Genomic DNA, 22,793 nt, shown 5'->3' with positions numbered 1-22,793 from the left:
TACGTTGATTTATTATCATCATCCAGAATACTCAGTATTTGAAACACACTCTCTTCTTGCACTTCTAAACCTCGAACCTGACCTATTCCCTCTAATGTTAAAACCTACTTCTCCAGGATGAACTACCCCAATAAAGTCTTCATTGAACAACTCCGCTCTGTCCTTTGCATCAGTTACTCTATTCTCCTTTTTATCGAACACTGTCAATCTTCACCAATCATTGCTCCTCCTACTGGCCACATAGCGAAAAAATTCCATAGGATTTTCTTTAGATCTGAGGATCAATCTCTTCTCATATTCTAGTTTTACCTTCCTTACCAGTTACTCTCCTAGCCTGAGTCATATATTCTCTATGCATCTGCTCTATACCCCTCTGCTTACATCTCTTCCATAATTTTTTTTTTACCTGCAATTCCTATTTGATATTGTTTGTCATCCACTTTACACCAAATCGTGTTCTCTTCACTCATCATATACAACTTGCTATTGCTGCTAATAAATATTCCTTTGCATGATGATATCTCGTCATTCTAATTCCTATCTCGATGGATCTAAGACTATTGTAATCACCTGCCTTATAATTCCACATACGTTAATTTCTCTCTGATATTCCTTCATGTCTTCATCACTGGTAAATGAAGTGGAGGTGAGTAGTCCATTGCAAAACCTCAATGTCAATACATCTGTGGGATTGGATGGTATACCAGCTTGTGTCATACGTGAAGCTGCTAAAGAATTGTCAGTACCCTTGACCATTTTGTTTAATTTGAGTCTCGGGTCTGGGTTAGTCCCAAGGGGATGGAAAGAGGGGAAAATAGTTCCACTGCATAAAGGAGATTCCAAGACTGCTGTTGTAAATTACCAACCGATTAGCATATCAGGAATCGTTGTCACGGTCTCGGAGAAATTAGTCAAGAAAAGAATACAGGATTGGATAGATGAAAATGGGATATTGTATGGGGGGGGGGACAACATGGTTTTGTGAAGGGTCATCATGCCTCAGTAACTTGCTCACGTTTTATAACACAGTGACGGCTGAACTGGATAAGGGTAATGAGTTTACATTGATTCTACTGGACCTTGCAAAGGCCTTTGACAGGATGCCACACGGAACTCTAATCAGTAAACTGGAGCAGAAGGGGATGGATATAGGGTTGGTGAGATGGATAAGAGGGTGGTTGATGGAGAGATACCAGAGAGTGGTTTATTCAGGAGTTGAGTCCAAAAGACGGCTTGTGACTAGTGGTGTGCTGCAGGGTTCTGTTCTTGGACCACTACTTTTCAATTTGTTCATCAGTGATATAGGAAAGGATCTGAGAGGAAGTGTTCACTTGTTTGATGCAAAGTTGGGTAGAGCAATTGTGAGTGCACAGGATGTCAAAATTTTGCAGGATCATTTGGATAGTTTGGAGGACTGGCCTAGGGAAAATGGATGTCAATTTAATGTGGCAAAGTGTAAGGTTATGCAATTTTGGGTTAAAAGATTAGCAGCAGTATATCACATTGTTGGAACTGTACTCCAGGAGATTGATAAGGCCAGGGATTTGGGAGTGTTGGTGGATAGGGAATTGAAGTTTAGGGGGCACATTGCAAAAGTGGCTAAATCAGCTCATCAAATCACTTGGCTTCTGAAAAATACTTTAACAAGAAGAGACAAACAAGTTATCGTTCCTCTGTATCAAGCCTTGATAAGACTCCATCTAGACTACTGTGCCCAGATGTGGGCACCAGGCTTTCTTCTTGATGGGGGAGGAGGTGGAGAGGATCCAGAGACGAGTGACCAAGATGATAGCAGGTCTGTGGAATGAACCTTATGAGAACAGGTTGAAGATTTGTGGGTTGCAAAAATTGGTCGATAGGTGATATGATTGAGCCATTCAAATTACTGAAGGGTTTCTATAAGATTAATCCAGAAGATATTTTTGAGTATAGGACTGGTGGTGGGAGGACTAGGGGCCATCCATGGAAGCTGGGCAAGATGTGGTTAGCAAGGGTGTTAGAGCTAGGTTTTTTACTTGGAGAGTGGTGAATGAGTGGAATAAGTTGCCAGAGTCTGTTGTGGGTGCTATGACCGTGAATGAATTCAAGGTGAGGTATGATAGATACTGTGTGAATGTTGAATAGTTGTTCTTGACAAGATGTTAGGGCCTCCCTCGATGAGTCTGCCGACTCCTTGGAGTTGCCCGGAATAATAATAATAATAATGTCTATTCATCTTCCAAGTCAAAACTACATTGTCACTCTCCAATTGAGGGCAGAGATGGCACCTTAATTATAATCAGATCTTCTGATGCTATGACCAAATCTAAAACTGTTGAACCTTGTGTTCCTTCTACTACATGTCATCTAAGATTTTGCTCCTCAAGAATTCCAGAAATTCCATTCCTTTACTTCTACATACAGTTTCCACTTCTCAATTTATACTGCTGTAGTTAAAATCTCCCATAACAATTATTCTTTTTGAACTTTCCAAGCACAACTGCCTAAACATCTCCTGCTGTTCACCCTTTATGCTCCCTGGCTTGTAGCAACACCTACTAAATATTCTGTCCACCCACCTCTACCACACACCATATGCTTTCAAAACCATTAGTTTTGAAAGCATATGGTGAACAGGTTGAAGATTGCCCTCCGAATCTTCTACTCTGAGAGGACATAAGTCATCAGTTATCATAAGCAGTACTCTACACCAGCATTTTCCCTTCCTGTTCTATCGTAAAATGCCATAACCTGCTACTTCTATTTGGACATCAGCCTGTCCAAATATCTTTGGACAGGCTGATGATATCACCACCACATATTCATCTCCTTTATTCCAGATACTCATGGAATTATGAGGGGAGGACTGAAATGTTTTGAGAAACACCTAGAACAAAAATGATATTTAAAGCTACTGATATAACCACAAGAAAGAACATATCTTAAAACCCTTTAACCCCCATGTTTTATCAAATTATAATAATTTGTTCTTTTTCTTTTAATATATTTATAAGAAGATGTCAGAGGTTTTGAAGATACAGAGGTGCAGGCTGTCATCAAGTTTTTTGTGCTGCAAGAAAAGTCTGCAACTGAGATTCACCAAACTTTGTGTGAGACTTTAGAGGACTGTGCCCCAGCATATCCAACAGTTGTCATCTGGGTAGCCAAGTTTAAAACTGGGTATCCTAAGACAACAGATGCTCCCAGATCAGGAAGACCTTCCACGGTGATCAAACCTGAAAACATCGATTCAGCACATGCTGTGATCTTTGATGATAGATGAATAATAGCCAAAAAACATTGCAAAGACTCTGGGGTTATCCAGGGAATGAGTTGGGGTTATTATCCACCAACATCTGGACATGCTGAAAGCTCTCAGCGTAGTGGGTCCCCAGATTTTTAACTGCCTACCGAAAGAGAGAGAGAGAACATGTGCTGTCATCTCAAGGGATTTTGGGTCATTTTGAGAAATGAGGTGAAAATTTTTTGGTGTAGAGAAGATTCTTGCCATTGTCTTTTGGTATATGGATGGTGTAATCCTTAGCAAGTACCTCAAAAAATGTGAAGCTGTTACAGTAGCAGCATTTTATTCAACAGCTCTGAAGGAATGGAAGGAGGTTCTGCAGGAAACTGAGCAGAGGCATGTACCTTTTGCTGGACACTGCACCTACTCACACTGCTCGTGAAACCTAACAGACTGCACGAATGGTCTTTCAATGTTTGTCTCACCCACTGTATTCTCCATACCTGACTCTATCTGACTATTTCCTATTCCCAAATTTAAAGAAACAGTTGAAAGGAACAAAATTTACCACAGACGATGAAGTCACATCTGCAGCTGTGGACTAGTTTGTGCAACAAGGGAAAGGCTTCTTTTTCAGAGGATTGCAAATGATGTAGCAGTATTGTAACAAGTGTGTATCACTTCGAGGGAAATATGCAGAATTATGTGCGAGTTACATGGTTCTACCACAATTCCTTCATGGTGATTATCACAACTTTTCAGCACACCCTCATAGTATAAAAAATTGAGGAATTGTCACTGTTTCTATACCTAACATTATCTCCTTCATACTCTACTGGATTCAGCATTATCTGATGTAATCCCCCCTTTATCCCAAGCTTCTATTCCCACAAGGGGCCACTGCTGCTACGACCCACCCTGATAATTCTAGTTTCTCTGCATTTGACACACTTACTTGTTCTTTGAACAGCATTCTCTCCAGTTATTTGTTGGCATTCCTGGTTAAAGTATCCAGGTCCTTGTCTCTTCTAGCTTGTCATTGAAACTTTGCATTCAAATGCCGTATTTCCTGCAAATTTCCTGTGGTCTTCTCCTCCTTTCCTAAGCAGTTTTGATGGCATCTTCTGATAGCCATTTAGACTTCTTACAAATTGTTGGAATATTATTTTCTTCTTTACTTCTGTTTTAATTATATTTTTAATTTCTTTCCATAGTTCATCTGGTTCTCTTTCACACAAATTGAATGTGTTGAATCTGTTCTCTATACTAATATTATATTCAGCCAGTATGTTTCCAAGATCATATCTGATTGACATTTGATTTGTTGTTTTCAATTTCTGTAATTTTAACTGTATCGTAGCCACTAATAATTCATAGTTTGTTCCACAGTCTGTACCTGGAAAAGTCTTAACAGACTGAATTGCACTTCTCGATCTTCTTTGTCCAAGTATATAGTCAATTTGATTTCTGTATTTCCATAAGGTGATATCCATGTGTACAATCTCGTTTGTGTCGTTTAAAGCAGGTGTTAGCAACAAACAAGAATTCTCTGCACAGAACTCAACTAGTCTCTTCCCCGCAGGGTTACGAATACCTAAACCAAAATGACCTGCCATTTCTTGTTCCTCGGTTTCGCCCTCTTTTGCATTCCAATCTCCAATAAGTAGCCATAAATCTTGCTTTGGTGTTGCATCTATCGCTTCTTGTAACTTGCCATACAATTCTTCAATGTCTTCTTCTGGTGCTCTGTAGTGGGTGCATAAACCTGTATGATAATCATATTCATTGGATGTCCACTGATTCTGAGAGAAATGATTCTGTCACTCACTGGATTACAGCTTAATACATATCTGGCCATCTTTTTCCTGAATAAGAAAGATACTCCATTTTTAAAACTCATCTCATGTCCTCATTAATACACCATATAGTCCCCTGACTGAAAATGGCCCATTCTTGTCCATCTAAGTTCACTTATTCTCAATATATATCCAGCTTCTTGTGCTCCATTTCCATCTTTATTATTTCCAGCTTACCTTGGTTCATACTTCTAACATTCCAGGTTCCAATGTTGTGTGTTCTTGTGAAACAGGGAACCTACCTTTTCCAACCAGCAACATCTGTGACCAAGCTCCCTTTTGGGTTTGACCTGGACACATCATAAGAACTGGTTCTACTTGTGGAAGTCCCCCTGTTCTTCACCAATTGTATGTTGGATGCCTTCAGGACTGGGGGGTCTTACCATCCAGCATCATATCGTACTTTCTCATTTTTGGCATGTTCGTAGAATGTTTGTTGTCAAGGTAAAGAGATCGTTTGCCATTGCCTTCCTCTGGAATATTTTTCGACTTTCCAGTCCAGAATATTTTTCGACTTCCCACTGATGAGACCTCAATAAAGGTCAAAACCGGTCTGGACAGAGGAATGAATTCTACCTGTTAATATTTATGCAAGTATACTTGAGAAATGGTTAGAAGGATTGTGGAAGGGAAGCTTGGTGAAGAACAAGCTGGATTCAGGTCAAATAGAGGCTGTCAGGATCAGATTTCTGCTTTCTCAAGAATTCTCAACAAATAGTTGAGAATTCTTGGGAATATAACAAAGATCTGTATTTAAGTTTTGTGGACCTGCAAAAGGCATATGACAAGGTGTGCCAAGAGAAAAGCTGTTCATAACGCACAGTTGTATGATGTGAATGGGACATTATATCAAGCAATACTTAGTCTGTATTTGAGTTGTAAGTCAGCAGTTAGAATTGAAGGAAGCACAGGAAGATGGTTTTATGTTAAATCTGGTGTCAGACAAGGATGTACACTATCCCCTTTGTTATTCATTATCTATATGGATCACATTATGAAAGAAAGTGGTATTAAACCTGATATCAAAATTGGAGATGTTAATCTTAGATCTTTACTTTATTCAGATTATGTTATGCTTTTAAATAATCCAATACAAGTCTGCAAGATTCCCTGACTAAATTGAATAACTGTTGTAATAAATTTGGTATGAAAATCAGCAATAACAAGACAGAGACAGTGAAAGTAGGCAGAAGCATTGAAAATATCAACTGCATTGTGAATGGAGAATCTATAGAACAAGTAAAACATTTCAGTTAGGCACAACTTTTAGTGAAGATAGTAAATTAAATATGGAAATAGACAACAGAATCAACAAAGCCAGTATGGGAGGAAGTCAACTGAATAAATTTATATGGAATAAGAGAGAAATTAGTGAAAACACTAAATTAGCTTTATACAAGACAGTGTACAAACCAATTTTAACTTATGGATCTGAGAACTGGGTTATAAATAAAACACTTGACCAAAAACTAGAGACCACAGATGTGAGAGTCCTGAGAAAGATTACGGGTGACATCAATGGCAATATCATATTAAAAATGGGGATATTAGAAAAGAACTTGACATTGTTAGCATCCAGGAATGTGTTAGCAGAGCTAATTTCGGGTTGTACGGTCACAGAAACAGAATGGGAGAGGAAAGATTAGCAAAAGGCAAGTGTTCTCTGCCAGGTTGGTAGGAAAAAGACCCACAGGAAGACCAAGATATAGGTGGATTGATACAGTAAAAAAGTGCCTTAGAAAACAGAAATACAAGATCTGATGATGTTGGAGTCTTCACAGATAACAGATTTATTTGGAGGAAAATTGTTAATATGAAATTAGTAATGATGTAAGTTCTTCATGTAGTGCTATCATAATATCCTGTACACCCCTTTAGGATACATGTCAGGAATTTGATGATAATAATAATATCTGAAGAAAAGTATTTAGATGTGTTTACTGATGATGCAAAACTAGATAGAGCAATAGTTTATAAATGTGATGTAGGAATATTGCAGATGATATAAATAGATTGACAGAAAGTGACAAAATATAAGTTTGTGGATTTTGGAATAAAAAGATTACCAGCTATGTTCCACACCGATATTTAATTCATGATGTTAGGTATTGGGGTGGTGATAAGTAGAATTTTGGAGTTCAGAGAACTTATTGCAAAAGTGACTTGAATAGCTCATAGCATTACCTGGTTATTGATGAATACACTGACAAACAGCAATAAGGTTATAAGTATTTTCTTATATAGGCCACTTTTGAGCTACATGAAAAAATCCACGAGATCTGTGCACAGATCTCGTGGATTTTTTCATGATGAGGATGAGAGAATCCAGAGGCAGGTTCTATGAAAGTTGCAAGTAGTTGAAAGTTGCCGGTTAAAGGTAGGCAATAAGGTAGAGGAATGGGATGTTTTTTTTTTTTTTTTTTTTTTGGTAAAGAGTTATTACCAGATTAATCTTATTGCAGGTTTATCGCCTTATTACCAGGTAATTATGACAAGCTTAAGAAGAAGCTTAAATCTGTGCCATTGCATAAAATACTGCAGGGTAAGGTTAATGTTAGTAGTGCATGGGAAATAGTTAAGAGTCATCTAGTGAATCCAATATTAAATTGTATACCTAAGATAAAAACTCACATAATATATTTTATTAGCATAGAATTTTTGCCTTAGTATCAGGCATTTTCAATACAGGAACACATAAAAGCAATCGAACATTAACAGACTTCTAAAAGGTCAGTAAATTTTCTAGCTTATTAAAAATATATATTTAGACAAAATAAAGTTAGGAAAGATTAGCTGATTTAAAAAAGTACTCTCTCCCACAGTGGGGATAGACGTAGACCATTGGATCTGTTTAAGTTAGGAGAGTGAACTAAAGTTTCACATGATTCTTTATAAAGCCGTTCCACGAGGAACCGACTTTTATGAATTCCTGTTTTGCTCCAATGAACTCTATGTCTAGTGTTGATGACATACTCCATAAGTCCACACTGTTCAGTCTCATGGTACTGAATATAAGACTTGTGTCCTTCTAGTCAAACAGGCCAAAGGAAATCCCAGAGAAATATTTTGTTATATGGCAAGTAAGAGGAAGAATCACTATGGAAGATCAACTTTAATGAGTGATGAAGGTCATGAGGTGACAGAAGCAGATAAAATAGTTGAGTTACTACGAGACCACTTTGCAAGGGTATATCATCATAGTGAGGTTACTGTTTTAACATATGTCACAGACACTAATGTGGGAATAGAGGTCGATGAATTGGAGGTTCATAGAATATTGCAGAATCTCAATGTAAACACAGCTGTGGGATTAGATGGCATATCAGCTTGGCTTTTGTGATGAGAATGTGCATGGGAACTGGTGATGCCTCTGACTAGGCTTTTTAATTTAAGTCTCAGCTTTGGTAGAGTTTTTTTGTGGGGGGGGGGTAGAGAGGGCAAAATAATTCCCTTGCATAAGGGAGGTTCTGAGACTGCAATAACAAATTATAGACAAATCAGCATCTTGATGTGGTGGTAAAAGTACTGGAAAAATTGATGAAAAAGAGAAATCAAGAATGGACAGATAAAAATATGATACTGTATGAGGGGAAACATTGCTTTGTGAAGGGTGAGTCATGCCTTAGTAATTTACTAACTTCTTATAATAGAATAAGTTGATTTGGATAAAGGAAATGCTAAATGATGATTCTACTGAATTTTGCAGTAGATTAGAAAAAAACCCAAATTAGAACAAATCGGAATGGATAAGTGGATAAAGAGGGCTGCTGAACAGATATCAAAAAGCGGTATATTGAGGGGCAGAATCGAAATGAAAACAGGTGGTGTGCGATAAGGTTCAGTGCTGGGACCACTACTGTATAATTTGTACATAAGTGATATAGGAAATAATCTGAAAGGAAATATTCAGGTTCTTTGCCGATGATGAGAAATTAGGTAGAGTAATAGTTAATCAAAGCAATGTGGAGAGCTTGCAGGATGATATAAATAAGCTGGCAGTATGGGCAAACAATAATGGATATCAGTTTAATGTAGAGATGTGTAAAGTTATGCATTTTAGGATTACAAGCTGTGTATCACATTGATGATACTGTACTCCAGGAAATAGATGAAGCTAGAGATTTAGAGTGATGGTAGACAGAGAGTTAAAGTTTAGAGGACATATTGCTAAGGTAGCCCATAAGATTACTTGGCTGTAGAAGAACACATTAACAAGTAGAGATAAGGAAATTGTTATTCCTTTTTAGAAGGCCTTGATATGTCAACATCTGGATTACTGTGCTCAAGTCTGGTATCCAGTATTTCTTGGAGATGAGGAAGCAGTGGAGAAGATTCCGAGCCAACCGACCAAGATAATGAGTGGTTTGTAGAATGTTCCCTATGAGGATAGATTGAGGGTGTGTGAATTGCAGAAGTTGGTTGATAAGAGAAAAAGAGGGGATATGTTAAAAATATTTAAGTTGCTTAAAGGATTTTATAGGATTCATCGATATCATAGGTACATACAAGTTAGTAAACGGTTGTTATAAGATCAATGTTGAAGAGATTTTTTTCATAAAATGGTGTGAGTTCAGGGTAGAACAAGAGGTCATCCGTGGAAACTCTATAAAGAGTTTGTGAACAAGGGAAGCAGACTTTTTGCTTGCAGATTTGTGAATGATTGGAATACCTTGCCTGAGAGGGTGTGGCGTCTGCAGAGAATTTGAATGTGTTTAATACATGGTGTGATGAGCTGTGTGTATAACAAAGGAAACTCCTAGTCTTTGACTTCATCGGGTCATAGGATAATAATAATAATAAATCTTTTGTACTGCACTTTTCTTCAAAATTTTATTCACCACTTTATAGGGATAAAACTGATATGAATTGAGATAAATGACCAAAGCTGTCGGAGTGCTTAAGGGTCAAAGCTGTATAACTGAGAGGAGACCTCCACATAGCCTTAATGTGTTCTTCTACAAGGAATGCAGAGAACCGACCAGGAGCTTTTGACCTAATGTCCAATCCTCACCTTCTCGTGGTGCACCCTATTGGGTATCTACTTGGATACTGAACGAATGAGGATGGGCTGGCAATTTGGAATTTAGCCAACCAAATTGTATTCTTATTGGTTAAACCAAAATAAAAAATGATGGTACAACATGACAAAATTTCATGCCGGCTGGGGCGTCACCCAGTTAAACAAGCCCCTGTTGTTTTCACCAAGGAACCAGGGCGAACAGCGAAAAGTCAGCTACTGGAACAAGTCTGAAAACACACCCCAACTCAACATCACCAGAGTTAAAGATTGGTACTATCAACATAAGAAGCCTAAATGGCAAAGAAATGGAGCTAGCTGAGGAATTAGATAAGTACCAGATCGACATAATAGGGGTGACTGAAACAAAAAAGACAAAAACTGGTGAGATCTTTCTGAGCAATAAATACAAACTGTTATATTCAGGCAATGCCAATCAAGGAAATGAAGGAGTAGCCATAGTATTCAACACAAAATACGAGGCTGATCTTCTTGAATGGCAGTCAGTCTCATGTAGAGTAATGTGGGCAAATATTGAGAATGGGAAACTGGACAATGAGACTTACTTGTGCCTATGGTCACACAGACAGTTCTACTAAGGTAGAAGTGAAGGAATTTTTTGAGGCTTTAGAAAAAGCAACTGACACAATGAAAAAGGGAAAAGTTGGTCCTTGTTAGGGATCTAAATAGCAGAGTAGGACATTATTGTGAGACATACAAAAATATTTTGGGAAAATTTGGAGAAAAGAGCAAAGCTAATAATAATGGCAAATATCTGTTGGATTTCTGCTCAGGACATGGATTGGTTATTACTAACACCATGTTCCAACATAAAAATGTGCACAAATTCACATGGAGAGAAGAGGCAAGGAATAAGAAAAGTCTCATTGACTATGTTATTGTTGACAGTGATGTTTTCTCCCTGGTGCAGGACACCAGAGTGTACAGAGGATTTGAAATTGTAAGTGGTCACTATTTAGTCTTGAGCAGGATAAAATTGAATTTCATATTGAAAACCATAACATGTAAGAAAGTTTTAAAGTGAATAAAAGTTGAGCAGCTCTCAGATGTGAACTGTAGACTAAAATACACAAAGATTATTGAAGAAAAAATGAAAGAGTTTGAGAACAGGAATCAAACTTTGGAGATTCAGTGGCAAACCTTGAAGAAAGCCCTGATTGATTCAGCTAGAGAGGCATGTGGTGAAGTTGTCTGCAAGGATAGAAAAATTTAGAACTTCATGGTGGACACAGGAAGTTAAAGAGACAGTGAAGGAAAAGAAGAAAGCATATCAAAAGTTATTGGCAAATAAGTCAGCTTGTGTTCTTAGAGAATACAGAGACAAATGCAAGAATGCTAAACACTGTGTAAAAGTAGCTAAACAAAAGTCATGGGAGGACTTTGATAAGAATATAGAAAAATAAATATCAAGAAGGTGGCAAAATATTCTGCAGGTTGTTGAAGAAGCTTAGGAATGGAGAAAAGAGTGCTGTAAAAGGAGTTAGAGATGATAAAGGTGACATGAAATGGGAGAAAAAGATATCCTTGAAGTATGGAGTAATTACTTTGAAAAACTGCTTAATGAAACAAGCAGTGACGACAGCACAGTGGTAAAAAACACTGACCAGGCATGCAGTCAGGAATACATATTGATTCTTGAAGTAGAAAAAGCCATCAAAGGCTACGCTTGAAATGTGGAAAGGCAGCAAGAGTAGATGATATTCGACCAGAAATGCTGAAGTATGGTGGTATAAGAGTCTTACAGTGGCTGCACTGCATAGTTCAGAAAGCCTGGACAGAGGGACGAATTCCTGATGATTAGGCTCTCATATTACCCATATATTAAAAGGGAAATAAAAACTGAATGTGAGAATTACAGAGGTATTTGCCTACTGAGTGTTCCTGGCAAGATCTATGCAAGTATACTTGAGAAACGGTTGGGAAGAATTGTGGAAGAAAAGCTGGGTGAAGAACAAGCTGGATTCAGGCCAAATAGAGGCTGTTAGGATCAGAGATCTTCACTTTACAACAAATAGTCGAGAAAGCATGGGAATATAACAAAGATCTGTATTTAAATTTTGCCGATCTGGAAAAGGCATATGACAAGGTGCCAAGAGAGAAGCTATTCAATACGCTATAGTTATATGGTGTCAATGGGGCATTATATCAAGCAATACTTAGTCTTTATTTGAGTTGTAAGTCAGCAGTTAGAATTGAAGGAAGTATAGGAAGATGGTTTAATGTTAAATCTGGTGTGAGACAAGGATGTACACTATCCCCTTTGTTATTCATTATCTATATGGATCACATTATGAAAGAAAGTGGTATTAAATATGATATCAAAATTGGAGATGTTAATGTCAGCTCTTTGCTGTATGCGGATGATGTTATACTTCTAAATAAATCTGCTACAAGTCTGCAAAATTCTCTGACCAAATTGAATAACTGTTGTAATAGATATGGTATGAAGGTCAGCAATAAAAAGACAAAGACAATGAAAATAGGCAAAATCATTGAAAATGTCAACTGTGTTTGTGAATGGAGAACCTGTGGAACAAGAAAAACATTTCAGCTACTTAGGCACGATTTTTAGTGAAGATGGTAAATTAAATATAGAAATAGACAATAAAATCAGCAAAGCTGGTATGGTGGGAAGCCAGATGGCATCAATGGCAATATCATATCAAAAACGAGGATATTAGGAAAGAACTTGACATTGTCGGCATCCAGGAATGCATTAGCAGAGCTAATCTCAGTTGGTATGGTCACTTAAACATAAAGGGCAAAGAAAGATTAGCAAAACAAGTGTTCTCTGCCAGGTTGGCAGCAAAACGACCCAGAGGAATATCCACCAGGATATAGGTGGATTGATACGGTACAAAGTGTCTTAGACGATAGAAATATAAGATCTGTTAATGTTGGAGTCTTGACGAGTAACAAACTGATTTGGAGGAAAATTGTAGATATGAAGTTGGTAATGATGTAATTTTTTTCATGTAGTACTATCATATCCTGTACACGCCTTGCGGGTATATGGCAGGAATTTGATGATGACCAAAGCTATCATGCTCAATATTTAATATTTAATAGAAGAGATCGTTGTTATGAATTTCAGCTAATTTTTTTATATATATTAAGAATACATTTATATGGTTATTGGTTATATAAAAATCTAGCATTTTAGTGCTGTCAGGATTTGATTGGCATGATAACAGTACTATAACTCTTTATTTCTTTCAAGGCTACACGATTTGGAAAAATTAGCAGTTGATGATAAAGTTCTAGAAATTGGAGAAAATGAAAGGTGAGTAGCTCAATGAATGTAGAATAACTTAAACAATCTAGCCACACTTTTTCCACAGACTAGCTGCATATTTCAATTGGTTACTTGATACCTGGTTAGACTGAGCATCACTAGAATTTTGTTTCTCCTCTATTCTAAACAAGCTTTTTGTTGTTAGAAGTTTTTCCACTTGGTTATACTATAAATTAAAGATACCGAGAAATTATCTACTTGGTTTAATTCTTTATCCAAGTGTAAGAAAACAAAGTTTGTGCCTGAGATATAATCAGGACAAGGCAACTTGTATATAGAAGCTAATGACTTCACATAATTGCCTTAGTATCTCATAATACAAAGTGCATATCCTTATGGGTATGTACAATGCTATGCATTATGGGAAGGGTCACTATCCAGACAAGTTTCAACCTTGATTGAAGGCTTGTCAGTGGGAGCCAGACCCAGAAGTGATACTAAGGTTGAAGAATGCAGAAGTCACATTTTCATATAAGAGTTGCCAAAAGGTATTACATCTTATTATTAAAATACTCTGGATTAGAGATAGTTATTGGAAGTTTTTCTACTTGGTTTTACTATAAATTAAAGATACCAAGAAATTATATACTTGGTTTAATCCTTTATCCAAGTGTAAGCAAACAAAGTTTGGACCTGAAATGTAATGCACATTCCTGATTATATTTTGGACGCAAATCTTGGTATCTTTAATTTATAGTATCATCAAGTGGTCGAAATCGGTCTGGCTAGTGACTCATTCCATAATGCATAGCATTGTACATACCTATAAGGATATGTGCTTTGCATTATGGGATACCAAGGCAGGTGATGTGAAGTCATTAGCTTCTGTATGCGAGTTGCTCTGTCCTGATTGTATTTCAGGCACGAACTTTGTTTGCTTACACTTGGATAAAGGATTAAACCAAGTATATAATTTCTTTGTATCTTTAATTTAAAGCTTTTGGTTGTGTCTTTCGAGACCATGAGAATTTTGTTGGATGTCCTAATATTCATTGGGACCATCTAAGCAACCCTCTTATCTCCTCTTCCAATGACAGCATTTCACACTGTGGTATGGTATGGTAGTTTATTCCACTTCTGTTGCCTTATGTCTTATGGGTTTGAGGTTATATTGTGAGTAGCTGTGTAATTTAGCACTCTTGTAAAATTACTGATTTTACAAATATGACTTCTGTATTACTTCAACCTTGATATCACTTCTGGGTCTCTCGCTCCCACTGATGAGACCTCAATAAAGTTGAAATCCGTCTAGGTACTGACCCTTCTCATAAATCATAGCTTTATACATGTCTGCAAGGATATGTACTTTGCATTATGGGATACTAAGGCAAATGCTGTGAAGTCATTAGCCTCTATATATGAGTTGCCTAGTCGTGAAGTTACTTCAGGCGCAAGGTTTGTTTGCTTACACTTGGATAAATGATTAAACCAAGATTATAATTTGTTGTCTTGTCTCTCTTTTATTTTGCCACTAGCCAATTCCCCCCCCCCCCCAGCATGATGTTATATGTTGTTTCACTGCTTGCTAACTAATTACCAGTCTTCTTTGACAGCAAGAATTTGTTTATTTCACTCTCTCATCTATCAAACTACACTGCAGGGGAAGGAGAGGAATTATGTAAACAAATATATCTTCCTAATTTTATCAATGCATTTCATATAATGGATAAGTTTCTTGTCATTTGAAATATCTGTAGAAGCATCTAGAAGAAGACTTCCTGCTGGAATTTTAATTAATTTTTGTTTCACGTCATAGCAACTGACACAAATTCTTTGCACTTTATGTCAGTTTGATACTGTAAGACTACTGGGCCAATGAAGTTTTTGAAGTCAGTAAATAGTTTGAATTTAGCTTTATAATAAGCTGTATTAAAAATGCACTTTATTTGTTAAAACATGTTAGAATCCGTTAAAGATGCCAAGCTATTTTAAACCTGGTTTTACTCCATTTCCCAAGTAAGCAAACAGACAAATAAGTCAAGTTTGCGCCTGCATGTATTGCAAGTCTAGGTGACCCACAAAGTAGTGTAACTCATGGTAAAGGTGGAATAAGCACTGATCACTATTCTTAATATTTACCCTTAATGCAAAGCCCATCTCCTTGAGGAGATGTATGATGCTATGCATTAAAGGCAAGGGGCCACTACTACCAGACCGGTTTCGACCTTTATTGAGGTCTCATCAGTGGGAGCCAGGCTTAGAAATACCAAGGTTAAGTAATACAGAGCTTATAAGTATTTTAACAAAAATAATTATCATTAAGGTGCTTTTATTAGAATCCATTTTTCTCTGGAAAGCAGATAGAAATATATGTTTCCCAGGCAATTTCTGGCCAAGTCTATATCACAGAATTTTTTTTACAAAAATTGAATCCCTCATGAAACTTAAATGTCAACAACAACCACTTGAATTCCTTAAACCATTTGGCTAGAAAGCACATCTTGATTGTTTTTTTATTATTATTATTATTGTTATGTAACACCTCCAGAGAGTCCAAAGATTCATAAAGGGAGGGCACCTGCTCTACAACTCTTGTCTCCACCACTCAATCCACCAACTACAATCAACCGCAACTATCATCATCTACACCAATGCCATCTTCCACCCATCAACGCTAGTATTTTCACAGATAATCACAAACATCCATGCCCATGGTGGGATTCGAACCCACAGCCTTTTGCTGGAGAGTGGATACGCTGACCACTCGGCCAACCAGGCCTGTTGTTTTTTAGTTGATGACACAACAGAACTCTTATCTCTAGTGTTTTTTTAATATTTTTGGTTGCATACCTTCACCATGAGTTTTGCACTTCACAAAACTAAAAAGTATAGTTTGCATTTCCTTTGTTTTATTGTCCGTGATGAAGCGTCAATAAATTATTCATAAAAATAATTCAATAGGAAAGACAAATAATAAAGTTTACAGAAACTACAGAAAATGGTCAACACCAGCAATGGGGCCAGAATAACTTTTCATGATGTAATGTAAATAACACTATTAAAAAGCCTTTCCATCATATCTGTTAAAGCATATAATAATACTAAGTGAATTTATTTTGTGAATCATGAAAATAAGCTTATATTAATACTGCATTACAACTGCATACCCACTTAAGGGTGTTGGACAAATTACAGTTGGCAGTGAAACAAATGAAAATGGATCTTATTAAATTAATTATTTTGTTTGTTTGTTTAAGGATACCTCTGATTTGATTAAGAATGGTGATACCTCACAAATCATTCAAAATTAATTTGCAGATGCAATATAGGCATTTCTTTATATAGAAAGTGAGAAATAAATGGTGCTATCTGTTGTTATAGAGTGGCATTAATTCACATTTGAGAAAAATTAGAAAGGTATCTTTAAGCGTATCTTCATACAAACTAACTTCTGGCAGAGACAAACAATCTATGAGAAATTAACTTAGTATCTTATGTAATTAATTTAATATCTTCTGGTTGAAAATAAAACTTTATTACATTAACTGAAGACTGCCCATGATCAAATAACTTGATAGTAAATGAGATGTTTTAAAATGAAAAAAGTGTATTTTTTTCTTATTGACAAAAATATATGGCCTTATTTTCTTTGCATAATTTTCTGAGCAAGTGGCAGTGAATTTGAGCTGTGCAGAAGAAAGTGATTTTTAATTGGTGAATAGTCCATTTTTTTTCCCGTTTTTCTATGTTTTTGAGTGCTAAATTATTTCTCTGAATACGAGTGTACTTCAGTTGTTGTTTTTTGGAAGTTAGTTGCTGTCGCGATATAATATATTTTGGTTACCGTCGGAATCGAATGTATAACAGTGGGACAAAACGAAGCTAAGTTTTCATTACTGTATTTAATTATATTTAATTTTATTTAGTGTACTTAAATGTTTTGTTTTGCTTGTAATTGTTTGTACTTTTTTTCTTATTTATTTAACAGAATTTATTAATTGAATAATTAATGATTATGCTATTCGGCAGTAAGGAATGATGGCGGATTCTGCTGCAGTCGCAAGTGGCATATCGCCAAGTCCTCCGCCATTTAAGAACTCTATTATAAGCAATATCATAAGGGACTTTGTGGCATGCAGTACTTGTGGCATGTATGCGTCTCGGGAATTGGATATGTGGCTTGTGAAAGAGAGCGGAGAGCGTATGTGCGCAAAATGCAGGCACTTGGAGGAAATAAGTGCATTCGGACTATCAATATCGGACCTTTTTGCTCCAGGAACAGGGAATGAATGTAGGAAGACAAGTAGTGTGATAGGAGAGAATGAAAAAAATATATGTATGAATGAGAAAATAATAGTATAGTGTGGAAGGCGTGAGTGACTGTGAAAGTTTAGGAGATGGCTTTGTTTGGGAGAATGAATTTAGATTAAGAGCGACTGACCTACAGAGGGAGATAAATGAGCTGAAAGAGGAGGTGGAATGTCTTGTGAATGAGAGCAGAAGTATGAAAGATAAGATTAGGAGAATGGAAGAGATAAATGCAAGAGTAGGGGAGAGAGAGAATTTTGGGAGCGTTAGAAGAGGAGAGAAAGGAAACAGTAGAAGAGAGGGAATGAGTGAGAGGTATGGGGGGGGTGCTAGAAGAGGAGAGAATGGAAACAGTAGAAGAGAGGGAATGAGAGAGAGGAATGGGAATGCTAGCAGACGAGAAGATGGAAACAGTAGGAGAGATGGAATGAGAGAGATATATGGAAGTGCTAGAAGAGGAGAGAATGGAAACAGTAGGAGAGAGAGGTATGGGAATGCTAGAAGAGAGAGAATAGCAGTAAAGGAGAGGGAATGAGAGAGACCTATGGGAATGAAAGAAGAGGAGAGAATGGAAACAATAGGAAAGAGGGAATGCTAAGAGGTATAATGTATGGCGACTCAATGATCTGTGGTGTTCGAGATAGGATGCATGAGGAGTATTTGCCAGGAGGAACAATAGAGAGGGTGGCTGTGGCAATTAAGAGAGGTGAAAGGGTGGATGAGATGATTGTGATGGTAGGAACAAATGACTTGAGCGGTAATGTAAGTCGGGCAGCGAGAGATATGAGATTTTTGCTTGAGGCTGAACGGAAGAAGACAGAGAGAGGAAATATAGTGTGCGTGTTGCCTAGGTATGATAATGATGAGCTGAGCAGAAGAGCAGTGATATTGAATGGCATAATAGCGAGAATGTGTGACAAGAGAGGACTGGTATATGTGGATGCTTGGAGTGTGTTTGAGGAAAGAGAGGAATTGTATGCGAGAGACCGCTTACATTTGAATGAGGAGGGACATAGGCATCTGGAGAGGTTGCTGTTCTGAACGAGTCAGTGTGAACCAGGGAGGATGATAGATAGCAGGGGTGGCCTCTTGTGGGAATGGATACTTGGTAGAAGGGAGACGACATCAGGTAACACTGAGCCCAGTGGAGTCTAGAAAAGATAATGCTGAGTATAGAAACAATGGCATTTATATGCTTTATAAATGCCATTGTTTCTATACTAATGCCAGGAGTATCCGGAATAAGGGAGAGGAATTGGTGGCACAGATAGCATCAGCATGGCCAAAAGTTATTGGGATCACTGAGACGTGATTGACAGAAGGGGTATAATAACAGGAATGGAAGTCGCTGGGTACAGCATTTTTCGTCAGGATAGGAGGGGAAAGCATAGTGGTGGGGTACTGCTTATGATAAGTGATGACTTATGTCCTCTAAGAGTGGAGGCTTTGGAAGGAAGTGAGACAAATGATTTTGAGAGCATATGGTGTGAGGTAGAAGTAGGCAAGACAGGATATTTAGTGGGGGTGTTGCTACAGACCAAGGAGCACAGAGGATGGGGACCAGGAGATGTTTAGACAGTTAAGTTTGGCAAGCGCAAGAAGAATGATTGTTATGGGAGATTTTAACTACAGTAGTATAAATTGGAGAGAGGAAGATGCATGTAGCAATAGGGGAATGGAATTTCTAGAATTCGTGAGGGACAAATGTCTTAGGCAACATGTAACAGAGAGAACAAGAGGTTCAAGAGTTTTGGATTTGGTTATAGCATCAGAAGAGTTGATAATATCTGAGATGACATCTTCCCACCAGTTGGAGAGAGTGACCATATGGTTTTGACTTGGAAAATGAATAGACATGTAGGAGTATCAAAGAGATGGGAACTTTTGTGGAATTATGAAGCAGGTGATTATAATAGTCTTAGACGTCAACTTCAGGAAGTTTCATGGAGGGAGGAATTGGAAGGCTAGGATATCATTAGTGCATGGGAAATTGTGAAAGAATATTTGTTAGCAGCAATGGTAAGTTGTATACCACGAGTGAGAAGAGGACACAATTTGGAGTACAGTGGATGACAAACAATGTTAAACAGGAATTGCATGCGAAAAAGAGGCTGTGGAAGAGATATAAGGAGACAAGTGAAGAGAAGATGCATGAAGAATATAAGACACAGGCCAGAAGAGTGACTGTTGTGGTAAGGAAAGTGAAACTGGAATATGAGAGGAGATTGGCCCTAAGATCCAAAGAAAATCCTAGGGGATTTTTTAGCTATGTGGCCAGTAGGAGGAGGCGTGAATGACAGAAGAATGTCATTCTTCTGTCAATCACTGTGGAAGAATGATATTGTGGGATAAAAATGGGAATTGAGTGACTGATGCAGAGGACATAGTGGAATTGTTCAATGAACACTTTATTGGAGTATTTCATCCTAGAGGAGTCAGTTTTAATGCTAGAGGGATAGGACTGGTTCGAGGTTTAGATGTACAGCAATTGTATTATCTTTGATGGACTGCATGGATTTGCTAAATTGAGGTCATGTTATAGTAATCTACTTACTTATTACAATAAGGTAACTGCTTTCATAGACAGAGGAGAAGGATACACAGTAATATACTTAGCTTTCTCAAAGGCTTTTGATAGATTATTGCGTGATAAGTTGATAGTCAAACTAGAGCTGATGGGGTTGAATATTAGATTGGTGCATTGGATTGGAGACTGGCTATCTGATAGGTATCAACAAGTTGTGTATGGGAGAGCGATATCCAGGAAAAGGAAAGTTATTAGTGTTGTGCTTCAGGGGTCTGTTTTAGGGCCATTACTGTTTAACTTGTATATTAATGATGTTGGCGAAGATTTAGATGGAGATATTCAGTTGTTTGCAGATGATGCAAAGTTGGGACGAACCATGAAGAGTAGAGAAGATGTGGCCTCACAAGAAGACTTGAATAAATTGAGTGATTGGGAATGGGGATGCGAGTTCAATGTTACAAAATGTAAGGTTTTAAAATTTGGAAAACAAAAATGGGATGCAGAATTTATGCTTGGTGAGGATACATTGTTGGAGGTGGAGGAAATAAGAGATCTGGAGGTGATAGCAGATAATGATCTGAAATTTAGGGGACACATAGGCAAAATTGTGAAGACAACACAAATGCTTCTGGGAATGATATGGAGGACACTGACTTGAAGAAATAGAGAGATTCTTGTTCCATTGTATAAGGCTTTGATTAGGACACACATGGACTATTGTGCCCAGATTTGGTCACCTGTTTTCAGAAGGACGAAGAGATGTTGGAAAGGGTCCAGAGGCGACTGACTAAGATAGTTTCTAACCTGTGGAATGTCGAGTATGAGGAAAGATTAGAAGATGCATCTTGCAGAATCTGGTGGAAAGAAGGAAGAGGGTAGATATAATAGAGACCTACAAGTTAATAAGGAGTTGTTATAGGATCAATAATTTCTGTAGAACCTCTCCTTTTCTGGAGAGGTTCTACAGAAAACAGCGGGAGATCAGGGGAGAACCAGAGGTCATCCTTGGAAACTGTATAAAGAGGGTGTGAGTAGAGGAGTGAGGAAGCAGGTTTTTTTCATGCAGAGTTGTGAATGATTGGAATGCCTTGCCTGAGAGTGTGATGTCTGCAGAGAATTTGAGTGTGTTTAAAGCACGGTGTGGTGAGCTGTGTGTACGATAAAAGGACCTCCTCGATGAGTCTTTGACTTCATGGGATCTTGGGTAATAATAATAATATATATCCATTCTCTTTATCCATCTCAGCCATAACATTGTTATGAAACATGAGCAAATTGCTAAAACATGATCTTCCTGTAGTAATCCCATGCTGCTCCTTACTGAGTATGGCTTGTTTGTCTGCCTTTTCTCTATGAGAGTTCTTACCAATTTCTCTAAAATCTTCACTTCCACTCCAGAGATACCGATAGGTTGGTAGTTATGCACATCAATTTTTGCACCACCCTTGAACCATGGAACACTATCATACATTCTTTCCATTTCTGTGTATCATTCCTCAGCTGAGGAATGATACACAGGAATGGAAAGAATGTATTATTCATGTTATACAAACATGTGAAAAGCCTAGCCAATTTGGCTGAACATTCCTTTAGCAAACATGCTGACATTCCATCCATCCCTATTGATAAATTCTTATCCAGGTTATGCAGCAGCTTTTCAACCTCGCTTTCATGCACCTCTAACTCTTCAATGTTGAAAATTTGTTCACTTTGTTATACTATAAATTAAAGATACCAAGTAATTATATTCTTGGTTTCATCCTTTATCCTAGTGTAAGCAAACAAAGTTTGCATGTGATTTCGCTTCATGACTGGGCTACTTGTATCTAGAGACTGATTACTTCACATCAATTGCCTTATTATCCCATAATGCATGACACATATCTTTATGGAGATATATAATGCTATCCATTATGGGAAAGGCCACTATTCAGACCAGTTTTGACCTTTATTGAGGTGAAAAGTAAAGGGGTACTCATCGTAGGCCTAGAGTAATTAGTATAGGGGTGCAAGAGAGCCTTGATAGTATTAGTAGAAGGAAAAGACAGATAGATAGTATGAGAGATAGAGAAAAAGACTCAGCTCTTTTATATCATCATATAGTTAATGCTATCAGTTTTCCTTTTTCACCAATCTCATATAGATGAACAACCAAAAGACCAATTGAAACCAAAGCACAAAGATGACTGATACCCAGGTGGTTAGTCTTATCTGAGTTAACTGCCCTGAGTGTTGGCCTTCTCTGCCTGGGATTGCTCTCCAGTCATTCCTGCAATTGACTATAAGACCACATTGAATTAAGAGGATGGAACTATTTAAAAAATCTCTCATAGCAAGAATAGACAGAATTTTATCTCCCTTTGGTGAATATTGCATAATGTGGGTGGGTGGTCTACACTATGGGTCAGCAACCTTTTCAGACTCATGGGCCACATTCAACTTTTATTTTTAATAATCGGGCCGCAAGCATTTAATTAAGCGAAAATAATGAGCGAAAAAAAATACTTAAGTTATCAATTTTTAATATATCAATCTTATCCCCACTCATGTTAGATGTTATCCTTATTTGATGTTATCCCCCCCCCCACTCATGATGACTCACACAG

The 22,793-nt window shown here is 37.5% G+C and overlaps 1 protein-coding gene across 4 annotated transcripts in view; it reads left to right on the top strand.

The window, feature by feature from the left end:
- The window catches only part of LOC150100943 (enoyl-CoA delta isomerase 2-like), a 384,225-nt gene that overhangs the window by 71,681 nt on the left and 289,751 nt on the right, over window positions 1-22,793 (top strand). For all 4 annotated transcript variants that reach the window (XM_090401230.1, XM_090401231.1, XM_090401228.1 and 1 more), the window contains exon 3: window positions 13,338-13,400. The gene's annotated coding sequence lies outside the window, so the exon portion shown is untranslated. The remainder of the gene's footprint in view (window positions 1-13,337; window positions 13,401-22,793) is intronic.

The sequence above is a fragment of the Typopeltis vanoorti genome, chromosome 12 (genome assembly GCF_054136105.1).
Source record: "Typopeltis vanoorti isolate ZY-2024b chromosome 12, IOZ_Tvanoo_1.0, whole genome shotgun sequence".
NCBI classification, from domain to species: Eukaryota; Metazoa; Arthropoda; class Arachnida; order Uropygi; family Thelyphonidae; genus Typopeltis; species Typopeltis vanoorti.
The sequence above is the reverse complement of the archived record's forward strand: the minus strand, read 5'-3'. Positions and strand labels throughout refer to the sequence as shown.